The sequence below is a fragment of the Mus musculus genome, chromosome 13 (assembly GCF_000001635.26).
Source record: "Mus musculus strain C57BL/6J chromosome 13, GRCm38.p6 C57BL/6J".
In the NCBI taxonomy this organism is placed as follows: Eukaryota; Metazoa; Chordata; class Mammalia; order Rodentia; family Muridae; genus Mus; species Mus musculus.
Genome location: NC_000079.6, coordinates 26,282,044 through 26,296,647, shown reverse-complemented (window position 1 = coordinate 26,296,647; position 14,604 = coordinate 26,282,044). Strand labels below are relative to the sequence as shown.

Genomic DNA, 14,604 nt, shown 5'->3' with positions numbered 1-14,604 from the left:
ATCTTCAAAGCAATGAACTGAGTCAGCATTTCATTTATGTGATTAAGAAAACAGAAAACAAATTCTGAAAATAGAGCACATGAAAGAGCTGAAACACCAGAGAAGACAATTATTGCAACACTGATAAATAATTCTTATATTTAAGATTAACTGATAAACTTTCAAACAACCATTATTGAGAAACAATAAAGTTTCTTACTTTCTTTCATTTTTTATGTACTGTTTTAAATATTCAAGTATGGAAATTAATTTTTAGTATAATAATATTATTCTATTATGGTATTAAAGGGATTTTTTGACCAAAATATGGTAAAGTATGATTCACATAGCCATGCAGTTAAAAACTACATCAATGAGAGATAATTTTAAAAAAACACTGAATAATCTATAACTAAAGTACAAGAATATTAAAATTGTAAAATATTCAGAAGTGATAAAAATGGAATTTTTAAACTTTCTTTTACCTCATAACCTCTTGATTTGAAGAAATGGATCCAGATGTGACATTTCTGTGTCAAGTCCACACCCTTCTACAGCATTAGTATTCTCTTAAGAACTGGTATGCCCCATAAGAGAAACAACAATATGAACCAACCAGTAACCCCAGAGCTCCCATGGACTAAACCACCAACCAAAGAATGCACATGGAGGGACTCAAGGCTCTGACTGCCTACGTATCAGAGCATGACCTTATAGGACATCAATAAGAGGAGAGGCCCTTCGTCTTGTGAAAGCTCTATGCCCCAGTGTAAGGGAAATGCCAGGACAGGGAAGCAGGAGTGGGTGTGTTAGTGAGCAGTGGGAGGGGGATGGTATAGGGGGGTTTTTGGAGGAGAAATGAGGAAAGGGGATAAAATTTGAAATGTAAATTAAAAATCTAAATAAAAAAAACTAGCATGCCTATGTAAATGTCCTCAGTTTATGTTTAAATGAACTTGATCTGCACCATTCTTAATTTTACCACAGATTTTCTGTTTCTTCTTTGGTCAGTTAAACAGCAATGTCTAGAGTTTTCCTTTGACCTTTCCTGATAAGCAGGCTGATGCTTGTACCTTCTCTGAGATTTAAAATATTTGAAAATTCATCTCCATTACCTTCAAAGAGTAATAGCCATTGACTGTGTATGAAACATTTGATTCTTCCATTCTTTTTCCAAGGAATATCTATCTATTGATTGTTTCTCTTTCTGCATTTAATATTCCTATGAAGAAAGTTGGGACCAACTGTATTGATTCTTTTGTTTGAATCTTAGTTGCTGGCTGGATCAACAAAGAAAATCTGAGAAGTCTTGTTCCATTATAGGCATGTCCATGTCAATCACTGTATTAATTTTTCCTCAACAACAATGTAAGATGTCTTTATTTACATATTCTGGAATGGTTTATCTTTCTAAAATTACTATATTGTTGTAGGAAATAAATTCAGCTCCATTAAGACATGATGGGCATCACTTCCCTCTTAAGATCATACTTGATGCATGCTGTTTCCCTGATTTTGTCACATGTTTACATTTATGATACATTTATGATACTCTCTCTCTCTCTCTCTCTTTCTCTCTCTCTCTCTCTCTCTCTCTCTCTCTCTCTCTCTCTCTCTCTCTCTCTCTCTCTCTCCAAAACTATATCATTGTTGAACAATAATGAGTCAAGACACTCCATTTTTTTGTGAAATAGTCTACATGAAGTTCTAACTTAAAGAAACAGTCTTTGTTTTTTGACAAGAATCAAAGCAGTTGCTTGTCCTGTAATAGAGGAAGATGTGGCTGGTACTTGGAATGCACCTGTCCTCTCTGAGGGAAAGGAATATTGAGATGTGATGAGGGGTCTGGAGATACCTTAGAGTAAGGGGAAATGTCAAGGAAGTCATTATTGACTTATCAATAGATTTATCTCAGTTACTTCATTGAAATCTCAGAGAAAGGCACACTTGTTACTTTTTACTAGATTCAGAGACAGAGGAAATGGATCAATAACAAAGATGTGCCACAGATCTCCCTTTGATGATTTCAGTGCCAGTTGACAGGGGAAGCACCCTTATCAGCATTGGTCATGTTCATAGTAGGTACATGCTATACTATTGCCTAAGCACTTTATAATAAATTAAAAATACATGTCCTTTGAGTCTTGAGAGTCTCTCACCTCCCAGGTCTCTTGTACATTCTAGAGAGTCCCCCCATCTCCTACCTCCCAAGGTTGCCTGTTTCCATTTTTTCTACTGTCCCTCAGGGTTCCCTTACCCAATACCTTATCATGTTATCCTCTTCCCTTCTTTGTCCCCTTTCCCACCCAGGTGGAATACCCTACAGTAGGGGGGAGTATACTTGTAGAGTCCACCTCCAGTAGAAAGACAGGGCATCAACTGGAGGGATGGGGTGGTCATCACCCAGTCAAAAAAATATGACCCAGAATTGTTCCTATAAAAAAAACTTCAGGGACAAAAATGGAGAAGAGCCTGAGGAAAAGGAGGTCCAGTGATGGGCCCAAATTTGGATCCAGCTCAAGGGGATGCCCCAAGGCCTGACACTATTACTGATGCGATGCTGTGCTTACAAAGAGGGACCTATCATTACTGCCCTCTGAAAGGCCCAAAAAGATTTTGAAAGAGTCAGAAGCAGGTATTTACATCCAAACAATGGACAGATGCTGCTGACCACTGTGGTTGAATGAGGGAAAAGCTGGAAGAAGCTGAAGAGGATGGCTACCCTAAAGGAAGAGCAGTAGTCTCAACTAACCTGGAACCCTGAGATCTCTCAGACACTGAACCATCAACCAGGCTGCATACACTAGCTGATATGAGGCCCCCAACATACACAGCAGAGGACTGCCCAGTCTGGGTTTAGTCAGAGAAAATGCACCTAAGAGACTTGAGGTCCCAGGGAGTCGGGAGGTCTGGGGGGGGGGGGGGGGGCTCAGGTAGGAGTTGGGAACATCCACTTGGAGATAGAGAGAAGGGAGGTAATATGGGGTGTGGAACAGTTAGAGGGTGGACCAGGAGGGGGATAAAGTCTAGACTATAAAACAAGATTAAAGAATAAATAATAAAAAGACAAACATTAGAAATATAGCTGTCTCATGTGAGACTATGCTGGGGCCTAGCAAACACAGAAGTGGATGCTCACAGTCAGCTATTGGATGGATCACAGGGCCCCCAATGGAGGAGCTGGAGGAAATACCCAGGGAGCTGGGAGGATCTGCAACCTTATAGGTGGAACAACAATATGAACCAACCAGTACCCACCCAGAGCTCATGTCTCTAGCTGCATATGTATCAGAAGATGGCCTGGTCGGCCATCATTGGAAAGAGAGGCCCATTGGTCGTGCAAACTTTATATGCCCCAGTACAGAGGAATGCCAGGGCCAAAAAGTGGGAGTGGGTGGGTGGGGGAGTGGGTGGGGGAGCATGTGGGGGACTTTTGGGATAGCATTGGAAATATAAATAAAATAAATACCCAATAATAATAAAATAAATAAATAAATAAGGTATATAGTAAAAAAAACGTATAGATAGAATCTACACTCTACAATCTAATTCAGTTGAGTAGGCTTTATATTTTTAATATTTTTGATTCATCCTTAAAGTTTTTCTGGGAGGCGGCCTATGGAAAATAAAAAAAAATTGATTAAGAAGACTTTTGTTTGTATGAAGCATGTGTCATGTCATCATTTATTATCAGAATCTTATAGTTTAGTAAGAAATATGGGTCAGTGATTATTTAAAAACCATAAAATATACTGTGAGATTAGTTAATAGATGGTTTATGCTGAGTATATAATACATATCTGTTTCTTACCATGATTTAATAGTAGTATTACCCACCTTATATAAATGGTAATATATCCTGATTGTCTTCTCACTAATGACATTTTTAAAATATCTGTGCCAAATGTTTATATGTATAAATATATATATGTATATATGTATATATAATGTTTCAGATTATATATTGTATATATTTACATATATTTGTATTATATTATATATCACATATCACTATATATTATGTTATCTATCATACATCATATATTACATATCATCTATCACACATCATGCATCAGAAATCATATATCTATTCATTATATATTATCTATAGTATAATATTCATCACTCTTGATCTTACTTGTGGTGGTTGGCACCTTCAATCCTTTATTGGGCAAAAAACCGTAAAAGAACAAAAGCAAAACATGATTTCCAATCCCTCCTGTCTACACTCACCTAAATATGTCTAAAACCATGGTGGAATTCAGACCACTGCAGGGTTCTATTGACATGAAACCCTTCTAAGTTAGCATTTTTTCTGTATCTAAATACCATTGAAGAGGTTTGGGGTGACAGCAGAAAGAACATTAAATAAAGAGACAACAGGATATTTTGCTTTGCCTGTTACCCCTCTCACTCAACACCAAATGGTAAAGAATACCAAACGCTGTCCTTCCTCTATGTACAGGCTCCTAAGACTCCCCTCCATTGCTTGTCCAGCACATGTCCTAGCTCTCTATCTTTAAATCTTCAGCTTCTTTTATTCATTCAGAGTTGTACCTGTCTGGCATACTGAATTTATAGTGTATTTAACATTCTGTGCATAGCGTTTCCACTTCAGCACAATGGGCATTTATTGGGCATCTTCTGAGTGCTCTGACCCTGGCCTCAGAGTTCTCCCTGTTCTCTTGTTGTAACCAACAAACACAGTATGAAAGCTTGGATCGGAATCCATAAAATAAAATATGCTGCATTTCTATTTTCACAGAATTTCTGTTTTCATTGTTAATATAAATATCACACATTACTATGTTTTCTCCATTCACAAACTAAAGTTGTTTCCCATGAACCCTTGGTTTTGAATAAAAAACTTTGAACCCCTGGCTGTCCTTGGACTTGACATAATCCTCTTGTCTCATCTTCCTAAATACTGTGATTAGGAGAAAGTCACCATGCTGAGCTGATATGTGTGTGTGTGTGTGTGTGTGTGTGTGTGTTTGGAAAGGAAAAGTAATATGACCTAACTTCTAGATATTGTTCCTTATTGGTTCCTGATAGACAAAAACCTAACATTGTGGGGCAATGGGCTACACACAGACAGTCTAGTTTCCAGTCGAGGCTAAATCTTGAACCCAGAGAGAACCCAATGGGTGGTAATTCCCATCTATATGGGACGGCAGGTGTTAGACCATGTCTTCTGGACCCCTGGCTCCTGTCGAAGTTACTGCCCCCAAAGCCCCCAGAGGAGAGGCATGGCTATCAGCCACATAGGAACAGCACCAAGCCTTCCCACATGCAAATAAGGTTTCTCCCAAACTCTCATTCCAAGCCAATTAGAGGTGCCTGCTGTCAAACCCTGAATCACCCCCAGAACTGTATATAAATCCAACCAGGGAATTAAAGGTATGCGAGAACTATTCCTTCGTCTGAGTCTTTTGTTGCAAGAGCTGTATGTAGTAACACTTGGGGAGCGATCTTCTCTTCTGAAGAGCCACCCAAGGTCCTGCCACAGTCCTCACTGGATTGTCAGATTTTCCTTTGCCCAGCCCGACCTGACTCGGTTCAGAGCAGCTCTGAGTTACCAAGTGACCTGGAAAGTATGGCAGAGACTGTCTTCCTGCCTGCACTCGATTCACTTCTCTGGAACCTTCCCACCCGGCCTGGATAGAGATCTCTGTGGAAAACTCCTGGTACCCAGGCCCAAATAACATTAAATATTTTTCATAATCATGGATCATTAACAACTGATACATTAATAATAATATATACAAACCTTTATATGATGTGAATATGTGCAATACACCCACTGTGAGCTTTGTTTCTTATGTTGTAATGTATTAAATGGTTTAAAAGATGCATAGTAAAGATAAACAACTTAATACTATAAATTTAATATATGGTGCAAATCCATTAGATACTTTGCAAAACTTCCGTTGTTATAAAAATGTTGCTGATTTATGCATATATGATCTTTTAAAAAACTGTTACTGGTGTATTATAAGTCGCTTTTAAATGTCCATGGCATTATTGATACTGTTGTGCTTCCTATGGGATTACAGTTCCCTTCAGCTCCTTCAGTCCTTCCCTAACTCTTCCACTGCCCCTCCCCCCACCCCACTCCCCACCCCGGAGCTCAGTCCAATGGTTGGCTGTGAGTATCTGCATCTGTCTTAGTCAGGTGCTCCCTCAGAGCTCCCAGGGACTAAACCACCAACCAAAGAGTATACACAGGTAGGTCCATGGCTCCTGCTACATATGTGGCAGAGGACTGTCTTATCTGGAATCAATGAGAGAGAAGACTCCTGGGCCTGTGGAGGCTTATTGAACCAGTAAAGGGGGATACTAGAGGGGTAAGGCAGGAGTGGGTGGGTAGGTAAGGGGATACCAACTTAGCAGCAAATAGATCAAGATAGAATGGTGGATTTGCAAAGTGGAGAACAGGAATGGGGACAAAATTTGAAATGAAATTAAATAAAATAATCAATAAAAATATTCCTGGAGCATGTGTCCTTATTACATGTTTGAGCATCCTCTGGGTATATGGCCAGGAGAGGTATTGCTGGATCCTCAGGTAGTACTATGTCCAATTTTCTGAGGAACCGCCAAACTGATTTCCAGAGTGATTGAACCAGCTTGCAATCCTACCAGCAATGGAGGAGTGTTCATCTTTCCCCACATCCATGCCAGCATCTGCTTTGACCTGAATTTTTGATATTAGCCATTCTGACTGGTGTGAGGAGGAATCTCAGGGTTGTTTTCATTTGCATTTCCCTGATGACTACGGAAGTTGAACTTTTTTTTAGGTGATTCTCAGCCATTCAGTATTCCTCAGTTGAGAATTCTTTGTTTAGCTCTGTACCCCATTTTTTAATATGGTTATTTGTTTCTGCTGAGTTCTTTGTATATATTGAATATTAGCCCTCTATCAGATGTAGGATTGGGAAAGATTTTTTTCCCAATCTGTTGGTTGCCTTTTTGTCTTTTTGACAGTGTCCTTTGCCTTACAGAAGATTTGCAATTTTATGAGGTTCCCTTTGCCAATTCTTGATCTTACAGCATAAGTCATTGGTGATCTGCTCAGGAAATTTTCCCTGTGCCCATATGTTCGAGGCTCTTCCCCACTTTCTCCTCTGTAAGTTTCAGTGCATCTGGTTTTATTTGGAGGTCCTTGATCCACTTGGACTTGAGTTTTGTACAAGGAGATAAGAATGGATTGATTTGCATTCTTCTACATGCTAACTGCCAGTTGAGCCAATACCGTTTATTGAAAATGCTGTCTTTTATCCACTAGATGGTTTTAGCTCCTTTCTCAAAGATCAAGTGATCATAGGTGTGGGGGTTCATTTCTAAGTCTTCAATTCTATTCCATTCATCTACCTGCCTGTCATTGTACCAATACCGTGCAGTTTTTTTTTGTTGTTGTTTGTTTTTTTTTGTTGTTGTTGTTTTTGTTTTGGTTTTTTAATCACAATTGCTCTGTAGTATAGCTTGAAGTCAGGGATGGTGACATCACTATAGGTTCCGTTATCATTAAGAATACTTTTCACTATCCTGGGTTTTTTGTTATTCCAGATGAATTTGGAAATTGCTCTTTCTAAATCTATGAAGAATTGAGTTGGGATTTTCATTCAATATGTGGCACATTTACATAATGGGTTACTACTCAGCTATTAAAAACTATGGATTTATGAAATTCTTAGGCAAATGGATGGATCTAGAGGATATTATCCTGAGTGAGGTAACCCAATCACAAAAGAACACACATGATATGCACTCACTGATAAGTGGACATTAGCCCAGAAGCTTGGAATATCAAAGATACAATTCACAAACCACATGAAACTCAAGAAGAAGGAAGACCAAAGTGTGGATACTTCGATCCTTATTAGAAGGGGGAACAAAACACCCATGTCTCTCTCCTCCTATGTTACAGAGACAAAGTGTGGAGCAGAGACTGAAGGAATGACCATCTAGAGACTGCCCCACCTGGGGATCCATCCCATATACAGTCACCAAACCCAGAGAAGACTGTGGATGCCAACAAGAGCTTGCTGACAGGCACCTGATATAGCCGTCTCCTGAGAGGTTCTGCCAGTGCCTGAGAAATACAGAAGTGGATGCTCACAGCCATCTATTGGACTGAGCATAGGGTCCCCAATGAAGAACCTAGAGAAAAGACCCAAGGAGCTGAAGAGGTTTACAGCCCCATAGGAGGAACATCAATATGAACTAACCAGTAACCCCAGATCTCACTGGGACTAAACTACCAACCAAAGAAAACACATGGTGGGACCCATGGCTCCAGCTGAATATGTAGCAGAGGATGGCCTAGTTGGACATCAATGGGAGAAGAGGTCCTTGGTCCTACGCCACAGTGTAGGGGAATGCCAGGGCCAGGAAGTGGGAGTGTGTGGGTTGGTGAGCAGGGGGAGGAGAGAGGAGATGGGGGAGAGGGTTTTCAGAGGGGAAATCAGCCTGTTTCTGATTTAGCTGCCAGAAATGTTGTATTCATTCATTCCCTGCTTGAAAAAGGCCAGTGTGCTAATGCAGATGGTCGTAGAGAGCTAAATCTGTAATTCCTTTTTCATTTAATCCCTTTTTAATTAATGATCATGAGCATTCTGCTCTCACAAAACCACATGAAAACTTCACTCCTTGGTGTTCTTTGCAAACTCAAATGATGGCGGGACCATTCAGTTTGTAACTGCCGAAGATGTTATTTGATTGTAAAAATCATGACAGTGCACAGTATTGGAAAGTGTTAGTGATATCATGTATGGTGACTTATTTTCACTGATGAGTTCCTTTCATAAAGATTCACACAGACATTAGGAAGGGTAGCAGCTACCACAACCAGCCACATTCTCTTTTCAACTAACTTCATCCTTTTTGGAAGACTGAAGAATCTATGGTGATATAGTTTTGTTTTGTTTTTGTTTTTTTAACTATATGTTTCAGGATTTATCTCTCAGTCATTTGTCTCTTTGTCATCAGTGATATGTAAATCTTCAGGATGTGCTGGACAACATGGTCTAAATGATTTGTGTTGTACTTAATCTGCTTGTGACCCCACAGGCGGCAGAGTGTATTCAGCAAGCATGTTTCTTAGTTGAGAATTAACCACAGATAAAGCATTAAAATACCCCAAATGGAAAGGTTTGCCACTGATGGTGATTACATTTTAATCCTATTTCTTTCTTCCGCTTGCATGTCACTTATCCCTTGTTTTACCATAAGAAAACCTATACCATTCTAGTGAGCACAAATAACTTCAGAAATCACCAGATTAAATGGAATCGAGAATTTCAAATGTGACAGGATTACTCCACACTTTGTATACTTCCCTCCACTCTCCTGTTTTGAAAGGCATGGAGGAATCAGCTTTCAGCTCACTGATCATCTGTTATTGTGAAGGCAGTTGAAATATGATTTCAAAGCTTGTAGAAATTCAGTTGGTTGACTTTTGATGGAAAAACTGTGCCTTTATCTGAAAAGCATGCAAACAGTAATAAGGTGATCAGTATCACACTGAAGATTCATAGGAAGTCCTTCCTGGAATGATTCATCCCAGTTTTGACAGAACTTAATTTTTAAGTCAGTTTATGGATATATGAACAACTTTTAAGATGCACATGTCTTTTTTAAATAGTCATTTTATTTTTAATTGTTAATAGGTATTGAGCACATGAGTATGGGTGCCAGTGGAAGCCTTAAGACCAACTAGAAATAAATGTACAGGCAGTTGTCAGCCACTGGACATGGGTGCTGGGAACTGAACTCAGTCTCTTTGCAAGAGCAGTATCAACTTTGAATCACTGAGCAGTCTCTCCACCCCAAGATTTACACTCCTCAGATTTGACAAAACATACACTTAGATCACCGTGGTCAAAACAAAAACAAATAACTTACACAATACAAAAAAGGTGACATGCCATTTTGTAATTGATGGCTAGTCTCTCCCCTCCAGACCTTGGGAAACGTTGTTTGCACTCTAGTTGTTTGTCTCTAGTGTTTTACTGTCACCAGACCATCATACAAATTGAATTCCGTAGTATCTAGTTTTGACATATTGGCCACACTTACTAAGTCCGACTGTTTACTGCTTGGAAATTCATTCATTTTTGACTTGACACATGTCACTTGTCATACTAGAGATAGACTATGGAGGACTGAGGAGTTGAGGGTCTGCTTCCCATACTCCAAGTAATCAGACAGACAGTGCCTAACAAGGCAGACCAGGGCCATGTCAGACAGGATGCAGGGATGGTTTTTGAGGACTCTAAAGACATGTGGTTAGAGATGAGATGACTCAGACATCTTGTCCTCCTTTCAAGGACCCGTCTAAATGAAGAAATGGGAATGATGGCAAAACAGGTTCATGACAATCTCCCCCAAGAGAGGACTCCAGGAGTGTTTCAGCTCGAGGTAGAGGGGCCATGTTCTATGATATCAAATCACAGGTCCTGATGGTCTTCTTCTCAAAGTGTGGTTTCAGGACCTGCAGCATCAGCCACCAGGAAGGAACTGAATATAATTCTCTGACCCCCATCCTGGGCACAGAGAAACAAAACTACTTGGAAGAAGGCAAGTGACAATCTAGATGTTTTACAAGCTGTTCAGGGAACCAGTAGGGAAGAGAGGCCCTTGGTCTTGCGAAGATTCTATGCCCCAGTATAGGGGAATGCCAGGGCCAGGAAGTGGGAGTGGGTGGGTTGGGACAGGGGGTGGGGAGGGAAGGTATAGGGGATTTTCAGAGAGGAAACTAGGAAAGGAAATAGCATTTGAAGTGTAAATGACGAAAACATCTAATAAAAAAGAAGAAATATTCTGACTTCATGCATGACAAGCATTAAACAGCAAAGAGTGGGTTAGTGGCATTTGTGAAAAGAGGCATCCATGGATTCCTGCACAGTTAGTTCCTGACTTTGGATAAATTGTTGCAGCAGCTGAACCTGATTTGGTTCTGTGAATAAAGTAAGTTGTTAGTATTTCTGGCTAGACAGAAATGGGAACAGAGGACTTGTATCCTTCATTGTTATGACAACTGAACACCGGTAACAAAGTAAAAGTTAGATATGATGATTGACATCAGTGTAAGTATCTGGAAACAATGATAATGCACACAACTGTAAAATTTAGAGAGTATTTAAATAAGATAAATATAGTGAATAGTGAAATATTTTAAATAGAAGATTGGGTTTAAATTTTGTATTACATTTCAGAGTACAACCTGTGTTCTTTCCTCTGCACATGTAGACTGAGGCTTGGAGTTCAAACTCAGAAAGGCAGGCTTGGCATTAAGTGACTTTACACATTGAACCATCTCCCCTGTCCTAGAGTTTCTTATAAATTTCTCTATTTCACCATTTGTTGAGACAGCAACATCTATAAATACAGAGTAGAAATTAATAATCATCATTAATCATACAATAATTATTCCTGTAATTATAGTATCACCATTATAATATTGCAAATATTGTTAGTAAGTTTTAATTGGAACATCATGAAAATATTAAAAGTACCTCAGTAAACAAGCCTAGTCTATTAATTCTTAATCAGAACGTATAAAGCTATTTCTCCTTATTCTCCCTTACCTTTATAATTTGTACAAAGTTTATTTAGTGAAAGGATTTATTTCTGTTTACTGATTCTGCATGTTTAAAATAAAATCTCTAGGATACAAAAGAAAGTCCAATTTGTAAATATAAATAAAAGCCACAGTAAAATATTCAGCATAAAATACAGCTACAAGCTATTTTACATTTAAAGAAAGTCTGACTTTAAAATATCAGTTACAGGTCATTGATGGGGTAGGAAGGTCAAAGCTGACACAGACAATCTTCTTTAAACCATAGTGCATAGACAGAACAAGTCTTCAACAATTGGGTTTATTCTGCTTATTTCACCCGTGGAAGAGATGAAAAAGGTAGGGACGATGAGGGTGACAGAGAAACAGAGAAGGACATGGATAGGGATGGATGGATGGATGGATGGATGGACGAACAGATGAAGGGGTAGGTGGATGGAGAGAGATAAGAGAGAGATAAAGAGACAGACAGACAGACAGACAGAGAATATATATATATATATATATATATATATATATATATATAGAAGGAGAGAAAGAAAGAGAGAGAGAGAGAGAGAGAGAGAGAGAGAGAGAGAGAGAGAGAGAGAGAAGAAAGAGAATGCCTTAGAGGTTTCTTTGCTTTTAGGGACTATGATGATTTTGTGTTTTATCCCAGTAACTCAGCCAAAATGAGAACCAGGCTTTGGGTGTGTTATGGCATTATTTTGAACCATGTTAGTGCATGCAAGGAACTTTGGTTTGGTTTGGATCGTGTTGCAGCATAAATTAACAAGGTGTCAAATGCACATCATGACCCCAGCTTTTTTTTTCCTCTTCAGCAAGCTGAATTCATAACAGCACAAGACTCCTTCTGCAGTTCAGCAAATCGTGTGTGGTGTACCAGCTCAGCGAGTTCTCAGCCTCACAATCTCCTCCATGCCACCCTTCATCTGGGAGAAAGGAGGGGGCTTTCCACAGTCTGTGACTCACAAGAGCTTGGATTTTGAACTTGTTCCCTGCCCACTGTGCATGCACATGGCCGCTGTTTCCTCCACCAACTGTGGAGAGTACACCTTACAGAAATTGCCCTCTCAGCTGCAGATTGTCTGCACACAGCACTGCCCTGGCTTTGGAAAGTACTCAACTCTCTATCTCCCCTGAGCACATTGAACAGCTGAGTTGAAGAGTGAAAACTGCCAGAATGCTAATCGTGGGAAGAAAAAATAATAATAATAACAAGATCCAGATGGGGTAAAATGGACATGTTTCATTTACCCTGGGAGACCTACAGTATATCACTTGCAGTGCACAGACATTGAGTTTCAGCTCTTTGTAAACAAATACTGCAGAGGCATATGCCACAAGATTATAAACATGGTGAGCCATAAATTCGATGGGCTGTGCACTGCTCTCTACACACAACCAGCGTTCTTAGCAGGATCTGGGGCTGCAGTCTGTTCTCTTGGCTGCTCTTCAACCCTGGGGATTCAGCTTACCCAAGGGGCCATTCCTGAGGGGGGCAATCACTTTAATGAAACACACAAGCTTTTCACCAGAAAGAGAGAAACTCTCGCATTCTGGTTAGACCTGTGTGGGCTCTGGGCAGCTGTGGGGTTGCTGCAGGGATCCTGAAGACCACAAATGCTGCACTCAGCCTTTTGTGTGTAGAGACAGGTGGCTCTGGCAAGCAAATTTGTAGGTTTCCGATCCCGGTTCTGCTCTCTGCCCATCGACACTGACTTAGCAGAAATGTCACACACACATTCCCTTAAAAAGCATACAGGCAATCCTGAACATTGCTTTCAGAAAGGGCTCAGAAGACCATGAAAGAAACTATGAAAACCCAATTAAATTTTTTTTTAATTGGCGGATAGGTATATACAGTGTAGCAGTATCTAATGTTATTTTAATGCACAAATAAATAAACTGTATGATATTGAAACCAGTATAGGCAACCTCAGACCCTTTTTTACTTTCCTCATTACTGTGACCATAGCCATAAACTAGGGAGGATTTACTTTGGCTTACAGTTTGAGGAAACAGTCAATCGTGGGAAGGAAGACACGGTAGATGGGGTCCCATATAAAACAAACCCAGAAAAAACCAAATGTGATTTGTTCTATCTCAGAGAATCAGGAGGCAGAGTTAGCCCTTCTGGATAGTGGGCCTACTTGTGTCCTTTTAGCCTTCATCTATGGCTCTTTCTTTCCCAGAAAGGCCCCATGTACAAAACATCCCACAGCCTCCCCAAATGGGCAACCAGCTGGTGACACAGAGCTCGATCATATGAACCCAGAGCGACATTTCACACTCAAACCTTGACATTTGTCATTTCATATAAAATCTTTTCTTCTAGCTGTTTATCTTACAAATGAGACAGGGACAATCTAATTACATTCTCTAAGGGCTTAAATCTGCATCATTCACAATCTCTGAGATCTAAGAAATAATATGTTCAAAACAGGATGGTATCTGCTAAAACATTTCTACCCACTCTGTAGGCCCACAGGGATTTGGATAGGGTGGGTGCTCCATTGATTCTGACTACAGAGATTTTCCAAACACCACCCACGAGGCAAGGACAGGAAGACACTGTAAAATCTCTCGAGCCGTGAACATTCCTTTAGCTCTTGGAGACCACACAAGGATGTTTCTCACAGCTTCTCATAACATATGGAAATGACAGTGTCCTAGAAAGCTTTCTAGATGGAGGGCATACTTCACTCTTCTTAGTTTTTTCAGACAAATCCAGGAATTCCAGCATTTTTCTCACACCAGATGACTTTGGTATACAGTCCAGGGACCATTTCACACATTTCTTTCTAGTCGCTTGTCTCCCCTCAATCTCCTGTCTGGAAATTTCTATCTAGCATCTAAGGCTGATAAACATTATTCTCAATTTCTGCTCTAACATTCTTTCATAACCCTTTTTTTTTCATCCAAGATGTTAGCTTTCTGGGTTGCTTTTGAAACATTAAAGTGAATGGTTAGCTATGCAGTCCTCTGCAGGATACCGCTCCTGGTGAAAAGTTGGAAGGGATAGTGTTGATGAAGAAGAG

General features: G+C 39.8%; 1 long non-coding RNA gene across 1 annotated transcript in view; it reads left to right on the top strand.

Moving 5' to 3' along the window:
- Nucleotides 1–13,489, top strand: part of 1700092E19Rik (RIKEN cDNA 1700092E19 gene) — a 29,248-nt gene extending 15,759 nt beyond the window's left edge. Inside the window, exons 2-3 of the long non-coding RNA NR_045933.1 lie at nt 10,311–10,560; nt 12,385–13,489. This is a non-coding gene — a long non-coding RNA (RIKEN cDNA 1700092E19 gene). The remainder of the gene's footprint in view (nt 1–10,310; nt 10,561–12,384) is intronic.
- Nucleotides 13,490–14,604: the final 1,115 nt, after the last annotated feature.